The sequence below is a fragment of the Microtus ochrogaster genome, unplaced genomic scaffold (genome assembly GCF_000317375.1).
Source record: "Microtus ochrogaster isolate Prairie Vole_2 unplaced genomic scaffold, MicOch1.0 UNK2, whole genome shotgun sequence".
Taxonomy (NCBI): Eukaryota; Metazoa; Chordata; class Mammalia; order Rodentia; family Cricetidae; genus Microtus; species Microtus ochrogaster.
Window position 1 is genome coordinate 23,311,353 of NW_004949100.1, and position 13,337 is coordinate 23,324,689.

Genomic DNA, 13,337 nt, shown 5'->3' on the forward strand with positions numbered 1-13,337 from the left:
CACTTATAGAATGACGTTCTGACTCGGGATCTCACCACAGAAGTCAAACAGTTATCAGAAGCTGGGCTTTGTAGTAGATGCCTGCAATTCCGGCTATTCAGTAGGCTAGGGTAAGGGGACTGGCTAGGTTCAGGGCTGGCTATAGAGTAAGCGCAAAGCTAGCCTGCGAAAAACAATGAGATTGACTGTCTCATGGTAAAAAGAAAAGTGAGCTGACAACGTACCCAGTGGTAGAATGCTTGCTCAGAGAGCACAGGGCTCTAGGTTCAATACCCAGCATAACAACAACAGCAATAACAACAACAACAACAATGCCCGGCTACCAGATAACAGAGTGGGCAATGTTAAATTATTTGAGGACAGAGGACAGCATCCTTACAACTCTCTACCGACTATTAGGGCTGTGATCCCGAATAGAGGGAAGGGTGCTATAAGATGCTTTATTAAGTAATCCCTTCCGTGAGAATCTTTCCAGCCTTTGCATTCTCTTCCTCCTTCTGAAACTTGCTTCTAGATACAAAGAAGAATCATTTTCCATGTAAGGGTTGAGCTAACCTTCAACTGGATTAGGGTGCAACCTACTACAATTAGGGGTACCCTGAAGAATTTTGACTCTTCCAAAAAAACTAATAATAAATTGCCTCCCAGGGCAAGGTAAAGGAAAAAAAAGATGTTATTTTTAATTTTTTAAAAAAATGTACAATTCAAAAGTGAGTCACAGGGTGTGGAAAAGACTGTTCTGTGTTTAACGGTGAGAACTTGCAGGGGTCCCTAGTTCAGTTCCTGGAACTCCAGCTCCAAGGGATCTTACAGTTCTCACCTCCTTGGACACTCTGTTTTTTTCTTTCTTTCTTTTTTTCATTTTTGGTTTTTCGAGACAGGGTTTCTCGGTAGCTTTGGAGCCTTTCCTGGAAACTAGTTCTTGTAGACCAGGGTGGTCTCGAACGCACAGAAATCTGCCTGCCTTTCCCTCCAAAGTGCTGGGGTTAAAGGCCTGCCCCCACCACGGCACGACTTTTTTGGACACTCCTAATGAACACACCACTACCCCAGTGTGAATAGATAGAATAATTCTTAAATAAAAGGAATAAAACTACAACAGGGGTATTTTTGTATAAATTCTGCAAATAACAGAGAAGGATTCGGCAAAATGGCAAAGACAAAGTGGGCCTCTAAAACCTAAAGATATTTCAAATCAACAATGGACTTACATGTAGAAAAAATTGTAGGAACAAACAAAAGTACTACTCAAAAGTGCAATAAATAGAAAAAAAATCATTTTTAAAAGCAATAGGTGCTTTTATAAAGAGAAAAATCTACTTCAAATTAAAAGTAAAATGCTATTCAATGAATTATCACTTTTTTTAATAGACAAATTTTATCTAAGGACATATCTAGAAGGTCCGAGTTTGCATATGTGAAGTTGTCCTGAAGCTCGAAGCTCCTGGTCTTCACGACACAATGCGATTTGGATACTCAGGATTAAATAATAGAATTAAAAAGAGAAATTTTGAAGAAAACACAGGTGAATATTAATTGGATTTCCTGATAGAAAACCTCAACAGACACGGAGAATGCTAGAAAGGTCTGCATGTATTTAAGTACTCTTTTGTTAGAAATACTGCAACAAAACGAAACGATGAATAATTAACACGGGAGAAGTCGTGGAAATAGGTAACTGAAAGCAAGATGCAGTCTTCGCTCTCAAGGTTTGTTAGGAAGAGTAAAATACGCTTATATTAAATTGCTCATAATTCAGTTTTATTAAAAATATGTAAGTCTTTAACATAGTAGTGGCTAGAAAGAAACTCAAATGAAATATTTAATCTTAATGAGTAACTTAAAAATCCAAAATTAAAGAAAAGTACACTAGATTTATCTTGGTATGAGGATTGGAACTAGGCAAAAAGACCCAGGCTGACCTGCAGGCATGGGGCCTCACTCCGACACTATTACAACCTGCAACAGGGTAACTTGGTAACATGTACGGAAATATTAAATATGTCCACATTTGTAGATCCAAAAATTCATTTTCTAGGAATTTATCTTATGGAAGTAATAAGATTGAAGTAAAAGCATTTTTTTTCCCAAAAGCCTACAAAATTTCAGAACTGGTTATACACTGTTAGTTGGCTGGCTCTAAAATAAAGGCATTTGTTTGATTTAATACCATTTGGACATTACTTTTCCAAGAAACGTGGTCATTGACAACAGTCAACATATAATGAATGACAGATGAAAATATCAATTTATCCAATTATTCATTTTCAATTTTGCTTTGCACATACACCTAAATAGCAAAGATTCTGGGAAGGAGGATCATATGTGATTCACATTTCTTATATCTGCATGCATTTTCATGTTCTGTGTAGAGAATATATGTTACTGTTATGTCCAGAATGAGTGGTATCTGAAAGGCGATTGACTGGGAGTGGGCTCCTCAGCTGCCTTCTAAAGCGTCCTTCTATGCTGATGTGCCAGAAGAGGGCGCTGCTGTCTCTTTCCAAGGGAGTAACAGCTCAGTCACCTGGTAAATCCGGATATTCTCCCCAGTACAGAATTTGATTTTCTTGGTGGTCACGTTGTTTTTTTCTGCCTGAGAAAATGTCATAAGCGTTCCAAGTGACCCTATGGGAACGTCTTATAGTCACAGTATTAACAAACACCATGTTTATAATTTGTATTTGGGGAACCTTTGCCGGGCACCTTCGATAACTCACGAGTACCCCTTCATTGGAAGAGGAGTGAAGTAAAACATGAACTTAGCCCTAGAGAGGCTGAAAACTGCCACAGGCACAGTTCGCCCCTCAGGAGTGTCAATTAGCCACCAATTACCTGGTTGTCCCTGTGCCTTCCTGTCGTGGCATTTTTTTGCTTAAGGAAGCTAACAATTTGGAGATCTCAGAGTTGCTTTGCGTTATTATTAATTGAGTTGTCCTGTAACATTGTCTGGCATGTCCTTCCTGGAGCAGCCTCTCATTCTGAAGGCCTGTCCATCTCCTGGTAGACTGCTCATGATTCAGTCCTGAGCCAGAAAAGACCCAAGGAGTAAGGCTTCACCCCTGATTATTGCTCTCTGCTTTTGCTGAGTCAATTTTTACCATGACCCAGATCCCCCAGGTTCTGGTCCTTTCTTCTGTTCTACCATTGAATCTCACATTTGTTTCCAACTAAACTTTATTTGACTCTGACTCCTCAAAACACCCCGAGGTTAGACCTCAAGTAAGGGAACACCTGCTAGATGCCAGTTTATGAGCTTGGAGACAACTCAGACTATAGTAAACCATTTTTTTTCTGGTGTGCAGAATGTGTCTGTGTGTGTGTCTGTGTGTCTGTGTATGTGTATGTGTCCATACATCATCATGGGGACAGTCAGACAGTTTTCGTATGGTCAAAAGAAAAGACAGGTTGAATGTTCTTAGATTATAGGAATATAATCTAAGAACCTGGGAGGTGGAGGCAGGAGGATTGCAAGGTCAAGCTCTGTCTTCTCTGGCTGTTAGACCTTGTCTAACAACAACAACCAACCAACCAAACAACCAAACAAACAAAAACCAAAAGTAAAAAAGGAAAAGAGAACAGAAAATGTGGCAGTGGGATGATGCGGTATTCTCTGCAATCTATGAGCTGAAGTGGTCTTCCTTCCCTTTTGTCCACCTGCCTCTTCTGTCCCTGGAATTCTCCACTTGGTAAGTAGGAGTGCATGAGGAACTGGACCACACAAACGTCAGCTAGCTGGTGACTTTCAAGTTAGTGAAGCTACGCTAGTCAGCTACAGAATGCTTCCAGGTCTTTCCGATGGTTCGTGTAGAAGGACAGTGAAGGCTCATTTTAGCCAGTGGCCGCATTGTCTACATATCAGTCATGGTCTATGTGCTGGGCTTGTGACGACGCCTTTATCCTGTATACAACGATTGTTATCTGTGGAGGACGTGCCTTTGGACAAGTGCTCACTAGTCAGGGGAACTGAACTATGATAGCAAAGATCTGTTAAAAGTCCTCACGTCTGAAACCAACAAATTAACCCCATGTAGTCTAACTTCAAGACCCATATGACTATTCCCTAACTTTTGCCAGTATCCCAGTGGGATTTTCACATTTTGGAACTCAGGTGTGCATAACCCAAGGCCTAGGCCACCACGAAGACATGCCAGAACTGCCTTCTACAATTGGCTGCTGCCATCAGGGTCCAATAGAAGCACAGGTCATTTGGAGTAGCATCCTTTCAGAGACTGTCTCAATCTTGTGTTCAGAAAGAAACTGTCCTGGGGTTGTTCTTTCCTGGACTGAAGACCCTTAGTGAAACTTGGCCCTTTCGTGCCTCTGTATGAAAAACGAACTCTTCTCTGGGAGTCTGAAGCAAAGGTTAGCGATGGCTGCTCGGAGGGGGAAAGTGTGAAATGGTAATCACTTTCATATGACACTTGAGAAATGGTATAATAAAGCTGAGTAAATTGGGGCATGAGTGAGCCAGCCCTTTGCTTAATGATGTCACTCACTCTGTGCTTCCTCCAGCCTATGATTAATAAAAGGGGGTTATTACAGTAACTCACTCCTAGTGGGCAGCAGTGACGTCAGCAGCAGCTGAGCAAACTGACTACATTTAGTCGTGCGTGTGTATGTGGGCATCTTCCTCTCCCCCCCCCCCCCCGTGACTAACATGAAGCTAACAGCATCTAATAAAACAAAAGCTCCTTGAATGTTAAGGAAGTTATTGGTGAACTCTTCTCTACTTGGGAACACCATTGCAATTGTTCTCACTTCATAGATAAATGGTAGTTGAGTTTGGCCAAAATGACAGTATTGGCCTTCCAGTCGTTTCATTAAAGTGATCACAAATGGTCTTTGAGAGACAAGATTTTCACCTTTACTAGAACAACTGTTCTTTCACCTATCATTTCAGCCCCTTTCAGGAGGAGTGAGTAAGTGGTCAGAGCAGGGACTGTAGCCGTAAATTGTCTTTGGAAAGCGTAAGATTACAGAATTCAATGACTCCAGCTAAACGGCACAAGATCGTCCTTTCTTACACTTTGCTCCCCCAAACTAATTAATGCGGACAGAGTCCTGCTTACTGTCCACCTTTCCAAACCTGACCTTCCTGAGATTAGAGTAGGGCTCCTGGAAATATTTATTGACCAGGCCGGGCTGCTGCCAGCGTGTGCTGCCAGAACATGCATTGGGGAGGTCACAGTGCAGTGAGGAGCAGCACCCTAGCCACTGTGGCTTAGACGTGCCTGGGAGCTGCTCCCACAGAGGGACACAACCTTTGGACTTTATCAGGACATGCAGGAGGGAGCAATTCCCTGATCTAACACACACACACACACACACACACACACACACACACACACACGACAACTTCAAGCTTTTTATTGGCTTTCCCCTCTTGGATCTATAATAGGAGGACACGTTCTAGAGGTATCTTTGTGAATAAGCAAAATTGGATTGGAATCAAAGTCTCTGTTGTCTTGGCATTCTCATGGAATCTATTATATGTTAAATCTCTGTGTCTTCAACCCAGGAACCAGGGACTTGATGTCTTAGGGGATCCAGGTAAGGGAAGGAAGGTAATGCTCTGTTCTAGGGTCCTCTGAGAATGCTTCCCATAATCTTCTAGGGGGAAATAAATCAGTTTAGGTAGCAGATGTTTCCTGGTTGGGTTTAAACTGAGTTATGATCATTTGTGAATGTTATGCATGCTGGTCAGAATTTTGAGAAGGCATTTTTGTGTGGTTTCTCTATAGGTTACAAGTGATTATTGAGTCTGCATGTACTAGCCATTCTTGGGAAGAAATCCAGGCATTTATGAATCATTTCGGAGTTGATTGAGGCTTTTGGTTCTAAAATGACCATTTACCTGAGTAGACGATGATTCACACGGTGGAGGAGATGGCATGGCGTCATGATGTCTAAGACACTCCCCTTATGGCTCTGTCCATTGACAGATGAACTTTGACTTACCTTCTCCTTTCTGGATGATCTGAGCCACTCAGAAGCTAAGCCATGAACTTGAACCGTATTCACACGCATGGTAGCTTGTCTTCAGCTACTTCTGTCTGAGATATTTATCATTTGTGTTGATGGCGCTTTTTCTGTGTCTTTCACAATCATGCCTGGGACCTCTCAGAGGATCAGCAGCACACAGAGGGCCACAGCCTTCCTTTAAGACTCTTACTTCCTTATAAGACATTAGCAGGACATTATATTGTTTGGAATGTACACTAGGATTTAGGCAAGAACTCTGCTTTTTTTTTTTCTCGTTGATTGTTTATTGTGTATCATTCTCTTAAGGTACTAGACAATAAAATGAAACTATTTTTGATTTTTTTCTTTTTAAAAGTTAAGATAAACATAGCTTTCTCACATCGGTAAAATCGACTTTGGGGAATTCTCTGATACGTTGATTGACCTGTTACTGAGTTGCTGAAGTGAGGATCTCTGTTCTTCATTTACCCTCCTTTTTTTCCCCAAATATGTTGTCTTTGAACACCTTGGGTATGAATCAGTTTATTTAGATTTGTTGCTTGCCACCAAGACTGTCCTTGGTTTGACCCAAAAACTGCCAGAAAATGTATGGAGGGCAAGTAAACAACAAGGTGGCCTAGGAAAAGTCAATTATCTGTTGCCTCTTGTGAGTCTCTCGCCATTGGGCATCACACACACACACACATACACACACACACACACACACACACACACACACGAGGAAGCAGCGTCACTTCAATCACTAATACTTTGCGTAACTGGATCCTTTCCAGTGTTGTAGTCTGGCTTTCCAAGTCCTCTTGGAGCATGGATGGAAAGGGACTTGGGTGAAGCCTTACAATCATGACTCTAACTCAGGGCTTCTCCTCTGTATAATCATTGCTAATTTCTCTAGTGTGGGCACCGTCCTGTGCTGTGCATTGTGGAAAGGCTCTTAGTATCCTTGGCCTCTCTGTTCAGTAGATGCCAGTGGCACCTCATTCCTGGTTGTGGCAGTTGAAAACAATGTCAAATATCCCGGGGAGCAAAACTGTTTCTGCTGAGAACCACTCTTCTGGAACGAAGTAGAATAGTTTACTTTTTTCTTCTTTTTCTTTTCCCGTTTTATCTCTAGCATCTGGGTGCACTGTTCAGTTAACAATCTTCAATACTCTGGGAGCAGGCCCTCTTAGGTAGCCTGAGGCCTGGAGGGATATTCTGGTAGTTGTGAGAAAAGTGTGAGTTTTAGGAAATAGGGTTTTGGGAATAACTATTTCTGATTTGTTCGTTTTGATACATTTCAGATAAATTTTAATGTTCCCCTTTCCCTTTCCATCTCTGTTTTGAAGTACAACACCCCCTACTCCCCCCCCCCCCCATATCCCCCTTTGATTTTGACGGCAAAGCACTGCTCTGTTTCTGGCCCAAATCCTTGTATCTAACATTTGGTCCAAACTGGCTCCAGGCTGTGGTCGGTAGGAAACAAGATAGGTCTGCCAAACCCATACTCTACTGAAGCCATTGGATTAGATGCTTCACCAGGGACTCCCACAGTCTACCCAGAAAATACCCACTCAGAATCCTTCCTCCTCTTTCCGGATGCTGAACTGCCTCTTGGGGGAGGGGTGACCGCTCACAAGGAGGCAAGGGTTTCCTTCTTAAACCCAGAATAACCCCCAGCTGCCGAGAACACCTAGAAAGCCCTTTTCATTTCCAGAGTCACGTTTCATGTTCACTTTCCCAGTGGGGATGAGGCAGAAATCATGATTTTTTTTTTTTTTTGAAACAGATTTTTCATGGGAAGGAAACCAAACACCCTGAGTTGTCAGCAGCTTGTCCGTGCCTCTGAACCACCAGCCTCCTGTCATTCAGCTGAATCAGAGGATACTTCTCAGTCACCTGCTAAGGGTGTCCATATCCCCTGTTTGGTATATTTGGCTAAATCACAGATTCTATGAGCAGCCGCTAACCACAGAGTCGTGGACAATGGCCCCCTTTCCAAGTCTGGCTCCTCGATTCGGGAATAGTGAGGGGAGAACGATTAATAGTCTGGATGAAAGCTTGAGGACATACGGTTTGCCGGAGAGAAAAAGTGAATATTCTCACTTCTTGATCTCTGCCAACTTTATACTGGCCCAGCTGCTGCTCAGGGCAAACATACTAGTCCAGAGTTAGCTGTGCCCCTATGATACGTGTCACCCCAAGCCACAGGCCAGCACCGAAATGCAGGTCTCCCTATCAGCACAAAGGAGCTCTATCCTCAAAAGAACTTTGTTTCTTGACCAGCTCGCTAATTGTGATTGAAAACACCAGCTCCCCAGCAATGCTCACGCATCCGAGTTAGCAGAAACAAGACAGGCCCTAATTGCTCCATTTACATAAAAGTAGAAACATACAACTTCTAAATATAAATCTCTGGCACATCGTTCTTTTGCAATTACAGTAAAATAAGGTACCAGTTTCCCTCCGGGCTCCTCCTCACAGCAAGCTGCTCCCCGGGTTCGCTAGTGGCTGCTCCTCCAGGCGAGCACAGGGCCAGCTTAGAGTTGGAGCTTTGTTAAGTAGCCAGTAAATCAGAACGCCTCCGCTAGGTGCAGCGCGGTGGCAGCGGGCCACTCTGCCAGTGCGGTAGTCGGTGGGACCGAACTCCACACTCGGGAAAGGGGCAGTCTGCGGGCGCCAGGCCTGTGCTGCCGCTCGCCTAGGTCGGCCGGGAGACCGCCAGCCCCACTGCAGGTCCCGGTCCCTGACATTCCCTGGCACTGAGGGCTGGGATCAGAGATTCCCAGCTGCACTCACTGAACAGTGATTTTTTTTTTTTCCTTCCCCTCCCTGAATTCTTTAGCTGCCAAAAGGGGGGGGGAAATCAAGAGCTGCGCTTTTAAACGAAGTTGCCCTTGCTGGTGTTCAGGGTAAAAATAGAGGCGGCCGCTTGGACCGGCTTGGCCCTGAGTCCAGGCGTCCCGCGAGCCGGGCTGGAGCTGCGCATTCGGGAGTGATCCCTGGAAACTACCAGCAGGTGCTGCTCAAGGTACGGTGGCAGGCTTAGAAGGGACAGGGCCTGGGTGCAGGGAGTCTTCGCGGGAGGGGCAGGAAGTGAAAGAGAAACCAACCCGGTTCAGAGCTGCGCTGACCAGCGCACGCCCTGGGCCCTGGAATTCAGCAGGGAAACGCTGATCCCCAGCCCAGAATATTCCACAGAAGCTATTTTAACCTGCCTGCTTCCTTCACCACCCCAACTTGATTTCCACGGAAAGGGAGACTTTCCCAGCTCTGAGGTTGGGGGATCCAGCTACTACGTCATGTCATAGCTGATAGACTGACTTAGCAGGTGGGCACTTCCCGTGGTGTCAAAGGCCAACAGGGTCTCAGAGTGACCCCTGTAAGGTGGCCTCTGCAGTCAGGGTCCTGAACATTCCCACGACACACATGTACCAGAGATAACATTCTTTATGACCACTGAGTTTTGACCCTGAGATTATAGATCCCATTTTATAGATGGAAACACTGAGGCTTGTGTTTAAATGATGAGGAAGCCTCAGAGTTTGGGGTCTGATCGAGGCACTTCCCTGTGCCACCCACACTACATTGGGGTGTAAGTGGTGCTTTCCTTGAAATGGTGTGTGAGGCAGGGGGTGAGTTTCGATGCTTAGAGCCTCTTATCAAACAGTATGGAAGTGCCTCTCTTCCAAGGGTTTGTGTTCATCCTGGGGTGGGTATGGGATGGAGCATCTCTGCTTTTCTTTCTGTCTTTGTCACTCATATTTCTTGCTTTCCCTGTAACTTCATCTCCTACTTCAGTTCTGCAGTTCTTAGAATGCTCCTCTCTCTCCTCCTCCCCCACACAGAGCTAGCACCCACACTTTGTAGTCAAGAGATACCCTTGCACAGACAGCTCCTGGTGTCCTAAAGGAACCTTCCCCCACTACACATCAGGAGACCAGAGCCTCTACATTTTGCTTGTGGGCACAGTGAAAAGTTTATTTTATGCATGTTAAATCCGGCACACAAAACAACATATCTGGTCATATGGCTTTCATTAGCTCCCAATTTTGCACATTTTATCCAACTTGTCATGTGAACCTGGCCAGTGCCTCGGCTGTACTCCTTCCTGAGCACAATGGTCTGTCTTCACTGTGCTTTATTGGGGTGTTCCTCCCTCTCTTATCTCCCTGCCAGGGCGATTCCCCCCAAAAAGAAAAGTGCCCAAACTAACTTTACTTCTATTTCAAAGAAGAGTTCACTTCTTTTCATTAAACTCATGTTGATAATGTTTATAAATTATAGGACTTGAAGTTCTAGCCTAAAAGAACGATGTATGTTTTTTTCTTTGTGTGTGTGTGTGTGTGTGTGTGTGTGTGTGTGTGTGTGTGTGTGTAGTTTTGTTTTGTTTTCTAGTTAGGAAGTTCACTTGCAAAGAAGGACCATTTCCCAGGTCTGGGGTGATGAATGATGCATGAAGCAGGCATTCAGTTTCCAGGTGTAAATTAATAGTGTGTAGCAAGGCAGAGAGACCATCACCACATGGACATACAGATTTCCCTAGGTTTCCCTCAAGAAACTGGCTATTTTAATCATAATTACAAAATTAGACTTCTTATAAAGAACGCTGTGAATTTTTCTTTGCTGCGGGAAAGGAAAGTGCTGTGCAAAATAGTGGGAGTTTTATGAAGGGGCAGATGTTTTATGTACAGACAAGAAACTGAACCTGGATAGAACCAGACGTGAGGTGTGAGGAGGATGAAGTCAGAACGGGGCAGTCTTGGAGATGGAGGTGTGTGCGCGCGTGCTTGACTCTCTCCTTTTTTTATGTAAAGCGTGGACTAATTCTAGCCACAGGCTTTCCTGCTCACTACATCACCCAGGTAGTGTCTCAGAAGCCAAGAGGGATTTCCATAGATAATGAATTATGAAATGTCTCACTCTGGAAAAACTAGTCATCTGCTGATGTCATGCTGATTCTAACCAATCCTAAACAAAGCCCCAGCCCTCCTCTTTGAGAGGTACCAATGTGTGAGTGTAGGACTAAGTACTACAGTATAAAACTTCACAGTGCCAATGCCATGAAGAGGAGCTCAGACAGCTCTGACCTCATGATACAAGAACCGGCTGGCAAAGCAGGAGGGATCTGAAAGGTAATGCTTTTAAATTCTTGCTTATGCGCTCTCTACACATTAAAAGTCACTATGGCTAAGGGAACTTTTACAACTTTTTGGCACCTTCGTAGGTATTGTAATTTGTATCGTTTTCTATTGTGTAGGCAGGTTAATACTGTTTTTAATAGTCCTGGAGCATGCAAATAGATTATGTGTTTATACAACCCACTCAGCACACATATACAAGTACATATGCCAAAGAGAAAGCTATTTTTAAGAGTTCCATTTGCAAACAGTAAATTCAGGGAACACACACATATTCACATGCAGAGAGAATCCAAACATTGATAAGTTGCTCTTATCCAAATGCTACTATTAGGACTCTCGAGTTGTTTAGAGTCATTAAACTTTTAGCTCTATGTTAGTCTGTCTTGTAAAACTTAACTGCACCACAAAATGCTCCAGGTTCTGTATCTGAGACTCCAAATAGGTGGGTGACGTTATTATAACACAAAGATGTTTTAGTGAACCATTGTAATTCCCATGCCCCTGCTACCCTCATTCTTTAACCCCCCTTCCTAAAAATGAGAGTTTTAGGTAATATGGACAGTCTTAGCAAAACAGCAGAGTCCTCAGTGTTTCTGGAACTCAGAGTCCTCCCACGCCTGCAAAGGTGTCAGAGGGCTTGTAACCAAGAATGTCTTGTGCCTTGTTACTTTCTGAGAAAGGTCACATTTGTAAGGTTCAGGAAGGCGTTGCTACCTGTCAGAACTGGAAGTTTAACTTAGTGTCATAATTTTATGAACCTCTTCTCCTTGGATGTAGACCGTATGCTTCTAGTCCTGACACCTATTAACTCTGTCCTCCTGACCTGCTTTGCTTGACCAAAATGCTGCCAACATGGTACGCGTCAGGTAGAAGCAGAGTGTATCTGCAGAAACGAAGAGGGCTTATGTGTAGGGAAGAAAGTGAGAGGGAAGGACAGCTTTAACAGATGGACGCTTTAAAGATACTTCTGCAAGATAAAAGCAATAAGACAGAAAATGAAAAGGGGGTGTGCAGTGCTTAAAAAAAAAAAACCTCAGAAAGCCATTGTTTGAAAATGCACATTTGTCTTGTTCTGTGAGCACTGTTATCCTTGATGATTTCAGCTCTGTTGTTACTTTGAAGGGAATTAGGAAGCAGCTAAGCTGGCTGCCATGAATACTATGGTCAAGACTGGGGGGTGGGCACACAGAAAACAAAATAAAACCAGCACATGCCAGAGAAAAAGGATGTTGTCGATATATTTCAGAGATTCTTTCCCCATAGGGCAGCTATTCACATTGTAAGAGTATATTCTTTTTTATGAAAGAACATGGGAGAAAGGCCAAATGAATTTTGTGCTTTATCTGTGAAGCCAGGAAAAGGGACAGTAGGCTATAATTTGTGAGATGTGTGCATCAAGGGCAAGGAGGGAGGGAGGGAGGGAGAGAGAGAGAGAGAGAGAGAGAGAGAGAGAGAGAGAGAGAGAGAGAGAGAAGAGAAGAGAGTACCTCTTCTCTGACTAGGGCATGTAAAATGCTGCTTGCCCAAGGGAGCTTCCAATGCCCTGCTGCGGTGCCCAGTTGGCAAAAGCAGAGTGTATTATATGACCCCAGACAAAAGTTCTGCTGCGCTCCAGGTCCCATCGGATCGCCTGCTGGCATGAGGACCCTGGACATTTAAATATGAATGAATGGCAGAAAGAAATGCTTCTGGATTCTGTCAGGCAGAACAACCAGCTGTCTCAGCCCCTCTGCCCCAGGCCCAGTCCCCTGACCTGTATCTACTGAGGACTTCCCTCAGCCCCATGTCAAGGCCAGGTGGGTGCTTGCCTGCTCCCGGGTAGTGAAAGGCCATGGGAGAGAGGACTTCAGGGGCATACTTTCCAATCAAGTTATCTCAGTGAATGGAAACAGCGCATTTAGTTTGTTTGGGTTTCCCCTTCCAAAGAAGGAAGGTGAACCGGATTAAGCAGAGAAAGATGAAAAGAAGGAAAAAAAAGTAGAAGAAAAAGAAAGAAATTTCTAGACCAAAAGTGAACCGAATTAGGAGCATTTATTGTAGAAAGGACTGAAGAGTCACCCCCCACCCCCAGAGAAGGGTAGGATTTGAAGAGAGGTGTGCGTGAGGGAGCAAGGAGCAGAAGGCAGGCAGCCTGTCAGAAACGGGCTGTCCCTCCTCCCCAGTCACAGCTCTTACTCACAGACGCCCTCCCTCTCCCATTCACTCGCTCACTTAGGGCCAATCCGTCTC

The 13,337-nt window shown here is 44.1% G+C and overlaps 1 long non-coding RNA gene across 2 annotated transcripts in view; it reads right to left on the bottom strand.

The window, feature by feature from the left end:
• The window catches only part of LOC113458079, a 216,908-nt gene that overhangs the window by 196,860 nt on the left and 6,711 nt on the right, over positions 1 to 13,337 (bottom strand). The window lies entirely within an intron of this gene.